The sequence below is a fragment of the Capra hircus genome, chromosome 23 (assembly GCF_001704415.2).
Source record: "Capra hircus breed San Clemente chromosome 23, ASM170441v1, whole genome shotgun sequence".
Lineage (NCBI taxonomy): Eukaryota > Metazoa > Chordata > Mammalia > Artiodactyla > Bovidae > Capra > Capra hircus.
In genome coordinates, this window is record NC_030830.1 from 17,994,378 (window position 1) to 18,006,835 (window position 12,458).

The window sequence follows — 12,458 nt, forward strand, 5'->3', positions numbered from 1 at the left end:
CCTATCCTGAACCCCCCTTCCTCCTCCCTCCCCATACCATCCCTCTGGGTCATCTCAGCGCACCAGCCCCAGGCATCCAGTATCATGCATCGAACCTGGACTGGCAATTCATTTCATATATGATATTATACATGTTTGTACAGTTCTTCTGTGTATTCTTGCCACTTCTTAATATCTTCTGCTTCTGTTGGGTCCATAGCATTTCTGTCCTTTATTGAGTCCATTTTTGCATGAAATGTTCCCTTGCTATCTCTAATTTTCTTGAAGAGATCTCTAGTAGTTCCCATTCTATTGTTTTCCTCTATTTCTTTGCATTGATCACTGAGGAAGGCTTTCTTATCTCTCCTTGCTATTCTTTGGAACTCTGCATTCAAATGGGTATATCTTTCCCTTTCTCCTTTGCCTTTCACCTTTCTTCTTTTTACAGCTATTTGTAAGGCCTCCTCAGACAGCCATTTTGCTTTTTTGCATATCTTTTTCTTGGGGATGGTCTTACTCCCTGTCTCCTGTACAGTGTCATGAACCTCCATCCATAGTTGACCAGGCACTCTATCAGATCTAGTCCCTTGAATCTATTTGTCATTTCCACTGTATAATTGTTAGGAATTTGATTTAGGTCATGCCTAAATAGTCTAGTGATTTTCCCTACTTTCTTCAATATAAGTCTGAATTTGGCAATAAGGAGTTCATGATCTGAGCCACAGTCAGCTCCTGGTCTTGTTTTTGCTGACTGTATAGAGCTTCTCCACCTTTGGCTGCAAAGAATATAATCATTCTGATTTCGGTGTTGACCATCTGCTGATGTCCATGTGTAGAGTCTTCTCTTGTGTTGTTGGAAGAGGGTGTTTTCTATGACCAGTGCGTTCTCTTGGCAAAACTCTATTAGCCTTTGCCCTGCTTCATTTTGTACTCCAAGGCCAAATTTGCCATTACTCCAGGTGTTTCTTAACTTCCTACTTTTGCATTCCAGTCCCCTATAATGAAAGGGACATCTTTTTTGGGTGTTAGTTCTAGAAGATCTTGTAGGTCTTCACAGAACCATTCAACTTAAGCTTCTTCAGCATTATTGGTCAGGGCATAGACTCGGATTACCATGATATTGAATGGTTTGCCTTGGAAATGAACAGAGGTCATTCTGTTGTTTTTGAGATTGCATCCAAGTACTGCATACTCCTTGGGTATATCTCCTCAAAACCTCTGATGCCTTCTCTAGTTCAGACATCACTGTGTGGTTTTTCCTTTGCTTTGTTGTATCTTCAGTGATTTTAGTTTGCTTTTGAAAAGATTTTAAAAAGAAAGACAATGTTATAATTAAATAGTTTAGTATTTTTTCCTTCCTTGTTGTATTTGTGGTTTTTTCCTTTGAAATTTTGTTAATTTTTACCCTTTGAAATACTGAACTATAACATTACAGAGTGAACTTCACTCTGTAGCTTTCCCTGGGTCCTTTCTCCTTTACACACACAAACACACACCCATAGGAACAGGAGCAAAAACATCTCACATAAATTTAGTGACATTTCTCCATATTTTTCTATTTTTGCTACCTATAAGTGCATTCACAAACTATAAATTAAGGCTTTGTATTATTTCTAAATTTGTGTACATGCTATTATATGCTATGAGCCATGCTATAAGTCACTTTAGGGAATAAACAACATGCATATGGAACTGGGCTTCCCTTGTGGCTCAGCTGGTAAAGAATCCGCCTGCAATGTGGAAGACCTGGGTTAGAACCCTGGGTTGGGAAGATCCCCTGGAGAAGGGAAAAGCTACCCACTCCAGTATTCTGGCCTGCGAATTCCATGGATTGTATAGCACATGGGGTTGCAAAGAGTCAGACATGACTGAGCAACTTTCACTTTCATGTGGAACACCTATATAGGCATAGTGAAAGCCAACCTCTCCCAATTTCTTTAGGTGTATTTGTTTTTATCTACATCCCTACACAGTTGAAAACATTCTCACTGCTTTCCCAGTGTTCATGCGGTTCTGCTTGTCTTCATCTCAGAGATGAACCAATGCCTTCAGATCCCCAGCTTTATGTAGATGGTTCATTTCCGCCTCCTTGCATGCTCTGTGCTTGCAGCCCAGACACCTTTTTCTATGTGACATAGACTCAATCTCCAGCCATGGAATTTTAACCCTAGTTCTACTCCTATGAGTTCTTCTGGCTTAAGTTCCCACTTGTCACTTTGATTTTAAGTTTCTTCTTAGTTCTTAGCTTATGGCCACTGAGGAGATCTTTTTTTTTATTTTAAATTTGACCATTTATACCTATTCGGACTATATAGTGGGAGAGTAAACCATCTCCCAGCATTGTAGTGCAGAAGTGAGATCCTGTCAAAGTCTATCACTAAGATCAAGGATTCTGAAGGAGGTGCCTGGGTCTTGGGGAGTCCAAGCTACTACTTCCAATCATTTATTGTATGTCCCCCTCACAATTCTTTCAGATAAATTTTATTATATTCATTATGAGATAATAAGAGGAAAGAAAAACAGATTTGTTCCATCTGCATTTTGGGAATTTAAGCATGGAAATCTAAGTCCATTATGTTGAAGAAAGGGATATAAATTTCACCTTCCTGTGTAAAAGATTTTTCCCTGAGTCATTTTTTGAAGGACTCTGGACCATGAGATAAATGATCAACAACTTTAGAATTCAAATATGTCTAACCCTGAATTATTATCCAAGTCAGAAAATGTGACTTGGTTTTGCAATTTAATTTTTAACTGCATCTTCAAATGCTCATGAGTTCTTTGTCCTGAATTTGACTTGGTAGAAATAGATGTACATTGTCTCTGGGGAAAAAAAAAAATCCAACTTAGCTTCATTTCTATAAGCAATTTTTAAACACTTGAAAATAGATTGAAATATTTCTTTGGCTTATACTGTGATATCCACCTATTAAAAATTTTATATGTTTTTATTTTGAAAATGGTTAGTTTTCAAATTGCTTTCTTTTAGTCACTTAGAATTATTAGAGAGGATAGGGCACACATTTCTCCTTTAGTGACTTTTAAAATTATCCTCTGAGCTGTTTTCATAGGACTGTCAACAGCTGTCGTTGATAATTAGACACATGACAACTCAGCAAGATGTTGGCTTTCATTCAGGGTAAAGTTTCTGGGCAACTGCTCCAGTCTACAATCCTACTGTGATCATAGAAAGCCTATTGTTCTAGTCTGGAAAGCCAGGATGGGTCCTAGCAGAGGAAGCACCTCTCTTGTGCACACTCTACTCCAAACCTCACAACGCCCAGTAGTGATTCAGGAGATCCTAGGGCAGCTGTCAAGCAATCACATCAGATGAATCTGAATCCTGAAATGAAAGTCTTGACTAAATGATAATGGTCATTCTCTGGATCTGGAGCTTGATGCGTTTTCATATACATTCTAAACCATGAACCCAACAATGTCTCATGTCTGCTCAGAAACTTAAGCTCCTATCATGGTACTGGCAAATCCTTTTTTCTCCAAGTTCAGGTCAAACTCCTGTTTGGCCTCATCACCTCTATAACAAATGCAGTCAATCTGGTCATTGAACTCATATTGGAAAACCATCTTTATTATTCTGAATTCTATCAGCTGAATAGAATGGTATATCTTTTGTTATCTACACAACACATTAAATTATGTGCTAGATTGTGTGTGTGTGTGTGTGTGTGCTCAGTTGTGTGCAACTGTTTAAAACCCCATGGACTGTAGCCCACCAGGTTGCTCTGTCCATGGGATTTTCCCAGCAAGAACACTGGAGCGGGTTTCCATTTCCTCCTCCAGAGGATCTTCCTGAACCAGGGATTGAACCTGCATCTCTTGCATCTCCTGCATTGCAAGCAGATTCTTTACCACTGAACCATCCAGGAAGCTCATGTGCTAGATTGCCATACTGCAAATACTCCTTCTTTTGTCCTTAGATGTGGCTTTCTTTCTTCTAAGGAGTAAATGTCTTTAATTTCATGGCTGCAGTCACCATCTGCAGTGATTTTGGAGCCCCCAAAAATAAAGTCTGCCACTGTTTCCACTGTTTCCCCATCTATTTCCCATGAAGTGATGGGACCAGATGCCATGATCTTCGTTTTCTGAAAGTTGAGCTTTAAGCCAACTTTTTCACTCTCCTCTTTCACTTTCATCAAGAGGCTTTTTAGCTCCTCTTCACTTTCTGCCATAAGGGTGGTGTCATCTGCATATCTGAGGTTACTGATATTTCTCCCGGCAATCTTGATTCCAACTTGTGCTTCTTCCAGCCGAGCGTTTCTCATGATGTACTCTGCATAGAAGTTAAATAAGCAGGGTGACAATATACAGCCTTAATGTACTCCTTTTCCTATTTGGAACCAGTCTGTTGTTTCATGGCCAGTTCTAACTGTTGCTTCCTGACCTGCATACAGGTTTCTCAAGAGGTAGGTCAGGTGGTCTGGTATTCCCATCTCTCTCAGAGTTTTCCACAGTTTATTGTGATCCACACAGTCAAAGGCTTTAGCATAGTCAATAAAGGAGAAATAGATGTTTTTCTGGAACTCTCTTGCTTTTTCCATGATCCAGCGGATGTTGGCAATTTGATCTCTGGTTCCTCTGCCTTTTCTAAAACCAGCTTGAACATCTGGAAGGTTACTGTTCATGTATTGCTGAAGCCTGGCTTGGAGAATTTTGAGCATTACTCTACTAGCATGTGAGATGAGTGCAATTGTGCGGTAGTTTGGGCATTCTCTGGCATTGCCTTTCTTTGGGATTGGAATGGAAACTAACATTTTCCAGTCCTTCAACTTCAGCTTCTTCAGCATTAGAGGTTAGGGCATCAACTTGGATTACTGTGATATTGAATGGTTTGCCTTGGAAACGAACCAAGATCATTCTGTCATTTTTGAGACTGCAACCAAGTATTGCATTTTAGGCTTTTTTTATTGACTATAAGGACTACTCCATTCCTTCTAAGGGATTCTTGCCCAAAGTAGTAGATAAAATGGTCATATGAATTAAATTCTCCCATTCCCATCCATTTTAGTTCACAGATTCCTAAAATGTCAATGTTAACTCTTGCCATCTCCTGCTTGACCACAATCAATTTACCTTGATTCATCAATGTAACATTCCAGGTTCCTATGCTATTCTTTCCAGCGTTGGACTTTACTTTTACCACCAGATGTAACCACACTGGGCATTGTTTCCACTTTGGCTCAGCCTCAGCCTCTTAAATATACTAGTATACATTAAAAAAAAGTTGAATATTATTTCAAATAAACTTGGAAAATAGGAAATTTGCCCCAGATTCATCATCCTCACATCTGCCCACTCCCCAAATTTCAATATTATTTATTTTCCTTGTTTTTTTTTTTTCTTACCCCTACTTGCTTTTCCATTGTGTTGGGAATCACAGTGTAGATAAAATTTAAGGCAAGTACTTTAAGATATTTCTTTTTCTCTTTATATTACAAAACTTTAAGAGCACCAGGGAATCCTGAAATATTCATTCAGTTATGTAGCGTTCAAAATATTATCATACATCCATTTTGTTTCAGGCTATTTGTTAAAAGCTGAAAAGGAAAAGATGGTTACCACCCTCTAGGAGATTACATTCAAATAGGACAAATAAAGGTGTAGAACTTTACAATAAATGTGAGCTATTTCAAATCTTAAAAAATGATGGTGTTAAAGTGTTGCACTCATTATGCCAACAAATTTGGAAAATGCAGCAGTGGTCACAGGACTGGAAAAGGTCAGTTTTCATTCCAGTCCTAAAGAAAGGCAATGCCAAAGAATGTTCAAATTACCATGCAATTGCACTCATTGCACACACCAGCAAGATTATGCTCAAAATCCTTCAAGCTAGGCTTCAGCAGTATGTGTACCAAGAGCTTCCAGATGTACAAGCTGGATTTAGAAAAGGCAGAGGAACCAGAGGTCAAATTACCAACATATGACTGCCTCAGCTTGGGATTATTTTATAAGGCTTCCTAGGGAAAGGAGTGTTTGTATAAGAGTTTCCAGGTGGGAAAGCATGTACAATGGAGGAAATATATGGAAGACTGTGCTGGTTTGGGAGTTGGGAATATGTATTATGACTAGTGGAGAGTCCTAGGGTTTGATGACTGCAAAGAATTAAGGTTTGCAGGTGCTTCTGGATAAGTGGGATGATTACAATCCAGGAAAACACAAGTCTGTGGAAAGGAAGAGTTTGTAGAAAGCCAATAACACATGAGGAAGGGGAAAAGAGAGGTTGTAACACCTGAGGGGAGAAATAGCAATGCTGAAATCCAAGTATAAAATAGGGAGGAGGCTGGCAGATGCTATGCAATCCTTTTATGGAGCAAAAGGGCAATGACCTTGGAATTGCTGAGCCAGCAGTAGTGACATATTCAATGCCAAATTATGTGCTGGAAAACAAATTAAACAGAAGTGGAGAAAAGACCAGACCACATAAGAGTTTTCAGTAGCAAAGCATACAAGAGAACCTGCTCAGTCGATAAGGAAACCGGGGGTCCCTTTCAGGCACCCTGGAGAACCAGGAGACCTGAACATGATGGATCCAGGTACAGAGACTGATCACCCAACAGCTTAGTCAGGCAACCACCCACCAAAAGCCACCCCTTCCAAATGTTGCTGCCATGTTTAGCTGGGCTCTTGATAACCTCGTCAGTTGGGAAAATTGATTTTAGGACAGAAACAGGCCAACCTGCAAGATAAGTAGGCATTAACCTCAGGCTTCCTCCCATGCACACTACTCATGCACACTTGGAGAGCACATAAATTCTGGTTACTTTGTGCTCCCAGTGTGTTCAGAAAGCTTTTCGTTAATTAGCCTCTCCTTAAGGGTCGGACGCGACTGAGGGACTTCACTTTCACTTTTCACTTTCATGCATTGGAGAAGGAAATGGCAACCCACTCCAGTGTTCTTGCCTGGAGAATCCCAGGGATGGGGGAGCCTGCTGGGCTACCGTCTATGGGGTCGCACAGAGTCGGACACGACTGAAGCGACTTAGCACCAGCAGCAGCAGCAGCCTTCATTTAAAGTCAAATGCCAAACCTATCTTGTAAGTAGAGCCATTTTAGCTAAAGTAAGATTTGCTTGGATTAAATTTTCTCCCAACTGTTAGCTATTTCTCTACAAGTTCTCTTAAAACACTGGTTACACACTAAGAAGATTCTCAGCACACTGCATAGCATCATAAACCAAAAGCCATTAACTTCTACAATGGTGTCAACTTATATCCTTTCTCAAAATCATTGTTATCTTCAGTTTCTGAAAAGAACCATTTCATGTCTTCCAAATTTTCTTGATCGTTAAGATCCAACAAGACCGCCAGGATTCTAAATCCTGTTATGAACATCTTTTTTTTGCCCCTGTTGCCTCATTGTAAAATTAGGGTCAAAAATACTACCTACTTGTTGGGTTGTTGTAAGAATTAGCTGGCACATAAGAAACACTCCGCAAATGTTAGCTAATTCATGGGGTCGCAAGGAGTCAGACACGACTGAGCGACTCAACTGAACTGAACTGCACTGAAATGTTGGCTATTATGTTACTGTTTTTATTATTTTTTCTTCTTATTCATGCTGCTTATTTTGTCTCATTTTTCTTTATCTAGTAATTCTTACCAACTTTCAGTGCTCAGTTCAACTCAATGGTCACTTTCTCAGTGAGGCTTTCCTGGGCTTCCCTGGTGGCTCAGTGATAAAGAATCCACCTGTCAAAGCAGGAGACACTCATGTGTGGAGCAACTAAGCCCGTGCACCACAACTATTGAGCCTATGATGTAGAGCCCTGGAACCACAACTACAGAAGTCTGAAGGCCCTGTGCTTCACAACAAGAGAAGCCACAGCAATGAGAAACCCGCACACCACAACTAGAGAGTAACTCCTGCTCCCTGCAACTAGAGAAAAGCCTGTGCAGCAATGAAGACCCAGCACAGCAAATAAATAGAATCAGTGAGGTCTTCCTTGGCCACCCTGTCCTTCTTCCAATGATTCAAATTCTTCTACATTACATTCCCTTAGTTCTCATCCTAATTGTAGTATGTGATTGATTTAGAATCTACTTTCCCCCTTTCTCTCCCCTCTGTAGGACTTTAACCAAATGTCAGCTTTTCAATGAGTCCTTCTTCTCTGTTTAATTTTTCTCCTTAGCATTGATTGCTTCCACACAATATGTAGTTTACTTATTGTTTTCCTCTATATCACATGAACAGGAACTGCATCTCTGCCTGCCACTGCTTTAGCTCAAAAAGGCTGCATGGCCTAAAATATTAAACATAAGATAAAATATTTTCTTTTATTTACAAAGTAAGTCATTTCTATTTTTGATGACAAGTTTTAGATGTCAAGTTTAAAATATTCAGCAGAGTACCTGAAGTTGTCAAAACTTTTTATGTGATACACAATCAAAACAGTTTGAAAACCACTTCTGTACACAAATTGTCTATTTTTAAGCAGTATCCAAAAAAAAAAAAAAAAAGGCTTCCCTGGTCATTCAGATGGTAGAGTCCACCTGCAATTCAGGAGACCTGGGTCTGATCCCTGGGTTAGGAAGTTCCCCTGGAGGAGGGCATGGCAACCCACTCCAGTATTTTTGGCTGGAGAATCCCCATGGACAGAGGAGCCTGATGGGCTACAGTCTATGGGGTCACAAAGAGTTGGACGTGACTGAGCGACTAAGCACACACCAGATAAAATAAAATGAGGAATGACTTCAATTAGAATATTTCATGACATGATTTGATTTTAATAAAAAGTAACCATCTAAGTTTTTTTGTTGGAGGATTTTATCAAATACATCTTGAAACTTGGTCCAGGAAAATAGTCCAGCTTCATTTGGAAGAACTAGTTACCTAACCTGCCTTGCTTCAGTTGCTCTGAACTCAGAACATTCCAACTCTGACCAATCTTCTCCTATAATAAGAGCCATACACAGCAGACAAGAAAAGGCAGGAGAACCAAAAACCAGATGAATATTAATCATTAACAGGTAATTCCCAAGCCAATATTTGGAAACTCTTTGTTTACACTCTAAGTATCGTTACACAAAAAAAGGTGTGGATGCCATTTTTTTTTTTTAATAGAAAGAGGGATAGTATGAACACAGGCATATTTTTAGGAAATTTTAGGAAATAAATTGGAACTTAGGGAGCTTGATGAAGACCTTGGGAAATGTGTTCATGTGCTTTTGGCACTGAGAATTCCATGGAGAAAATAAAGTAAAAGATCCAAGGATAAAAGTCAGCAGAAATTAGAAGACAGATATAAGGTTCTAGCATATTGATAAATAGATGAAGGATTTTCAACAAACAGAGAAGAATCACTAATTAAAGCAAAATTGAAGGAAACTCTAAGACCACTAGATGAAAAGCAAATTACTGATATTGTTCAAGGGAACATCAATTGGAAGTGATTAACATCTTGGAACATCTTGGTCAAAGTATGGAATTTAGGTTAAAGATAGAATCTTATATCACTGAGTCTAAATATACCTCTCTTAAAAAAGTTAGCTGGCTCATCAGACTTCATTATTATATTAGATACAAGAAAAGACTCGAAGGAAATCAATACTGTCCAAGTTAATATTTTAATGTATTGAGGTTCCATAATGATAGTATTCCTATGAAAAAAGAAATTATTCACTATTATGGGACTCAGGAATATTGAAGTACTGTTTTAAAATATCTCCACTGAAATATATTCAGAAGAAGTGGATGCAGGGAGTGGGTTCATGAAAAAAAAAAAAAAGTTAGTGGCTAGGGCTAGGCTAAGGTAAGCAAGAGGTGCCCATGTTACAGAATTAAGGAAATACTCTCATATGCCAATTCTGTGCTTGGACAAAATGAGCCTGATAAAGAGTGCCTCCCTGGCACCTGGCTTGCCTCACTCTAGTGAGCCTTGAATTAAGTTCAAATAACAGTGACAATTATGATATTCAATGGAATGCAATTCTCATATGCAAAGTACTTAATGCGACATTAGTACATTAACTGCAACAAGTTAGAGCAAAATTTCAGAGAACAGCAATGAAGCCAAGGCGCTGTACTTAGGTGAGACGTTCAGATGGACCAGTGAGTAGCACTGAGACATTATTCACCTTTTACTCCATAGGTTATTAACTGGAGAAATAAAGCAGTAAGATAACAATAAATCTGGGGGCACAACACAGCAAAATGTAATCTTCCCACACAAGAGGACTTAAAGTCTTCCTCTATGCCTTATTGTTTCATTTAAATAAAAATAGTCAAAACAAAATTTGTAAGTAAGACAAAGGGAAACAGGAAGCAAGAATGACAAAAGATAAGGCTAACATATTAAAAAATAAGAGACAAACTCTCTTTGAAATAAATAAATCACCAAGTGATTGCGGGGGACTGCCCGTGAAGGGTTAAGTCTTGGGAGCTGCTCGGCGTTATGCAGAGCCTTAGGCACGTCCCTAAGCTCCCTGTCCCGCCCCCCTGAAGAGTTTACTACCCTTAAGGCTCCGGGACGTCTCGGTCTTGCAACATTTCATAGAAGATAGATTAGCTTATTGATAGAAGATAGATTATCTATTTGTGATCTGCACACAATGGTAAGGGTCTTGTGATTGTATCTGGAGATTAATATACAATCCTGTGAATGTCAGAAGTCACGTACTTTATCCTATATATACTGCAGCACAATAAAGGAAGGCATCAGCCATTTTGGTCTGATCCTCTCAACCCCATCTTTTGTCTCTATCTCTTATTTTTCTTAGCGGGGACGCTCCGTTCTCTCCCTGTGCAGGTGCGACTCTTGTTTGTGCTGGCCGCGGCAGGTGGCGCCCAACGTGGGGCTCGATTTCGACAGTTTTCCTCGCCACTACTCTTATTAGCTAAAAAGAGTGAGTATATACGTATACAAGTGAATTTAAATTGAGGAGGAGTAGTAAGGTATATAGTTGAGAGTATAAATATGGGACAGACGCATAGTCGTCAATTTTTTGTACATATGTTATCTGTAATGTTGAAACATCGGGGAATTACTGTTTCCAAACCTAAATTAATCAATTTTCTTTCATTTATTGAGGAAGTTTGCCCTTGGTTCCCCAGAGAAGGTACAGTAAATTTAGAAACATGGAAAAAGGTAGGGGAACAAATTCGGGCTCATTATACTCTACATGGCCCTGAAAAGGTGCCTGTTGAAACTTTATCCTTTTGGACACTAATTCGTGATTGTCTGGACTTTGATAATGATGAATTAAAACGTTTAGAAAATTTATTGAAACAGGAAGAAAATCCTCTGCATGTTCCTGATCCGGAACCCAGGTATGCTGTTCCCAAGGGAGTTGAAGGCGACCCTCCGTTTTCTAAATTATCGCGTCCTTCAGATAATGATGATTCACTTTCATCCACAGATGAGGCGGAATTAGACGAAGAAGCTGCTAAATACCATCAAGAAGATTGGGGTTTTTTAGCACAAGAAAAGGGGGCATCAACATCTAAAGATGATTTGACTGAATGTTTAAAAAACCTCACTGTTGCTTTACAGAGTTCCGGAATTAAGCTTCCCATTAGCAACTCTAAATCTCCTGCTCCGCCTCTGCCCCCTGCCTATGCTCCTTCCATTATAGCAGGTCTCGATCCCCCTCCGGGGGCTCCTCCTCCTCCTCCCCCTCCATCTGAGATTGTGTCTCCGCTGCAAAAGGCATTGAAACAAGCACAACGACTTGGTGAGGTCGTCTCTGACTTTTCTTTTGCTTTTCCTGTCTTTGAAAATAACAACCAGCGTTTTTATGAAGCGCTGCCTTTTAAACAATTAAAAGAGTTAAAGATTGCTTGCTCACAATACGGTCCTACCGCTCCATTCACTATTGCTATGATAGAAAGTTTGGGTACTCAAAATCTACCCCCAAATGACTGGAAACAAATAGCTAGGGCCTGTCTTTCGGGGGGAGATTATTTACTATGGAAATCTGAATATGCTGAACAGTGTGCTCGTATAGCCGATGTCAATCAGCAACAAGGTATACAAACTTCCTATGAAATGTTGGCTGGTGAAGGTGCTTTCCAGGCTACTAATACTCAACTTAACTTTTTACCTGGTGCATATCCACAAATATCAAATGCGGCTCGACAGGCATGGAAAAAACTTCCTAACTCTAGTATTAAGACAGAAGATCTCTCAAAAAGTCCGACAGGGACCTGATGAGCCTTATCAGGACTTCGTGGCACGGCTCTTAGACGCTATAGGTAAGATAATGTCAGATGAAAAGGCTGGGATGGTATTTGCAAAACAATTGGCTTTAAAAAATGCTAATTCTGCCTGTCAAGCTGCTTTACGACCTTATAAAAAAAAGGGAGATCTGTCTGATTTTATTCGCATTTGTGCTGATATTGGACCCTCCTACATGCAAGGTATTGCTATGGCAGCGGCATTCCAATATTTTGGTATAGAACCCCCTTTCATTTGTATTCCTTATGCTTTAGAACAACAAGATTGGCTTTTTCAATTTTCAGATAAT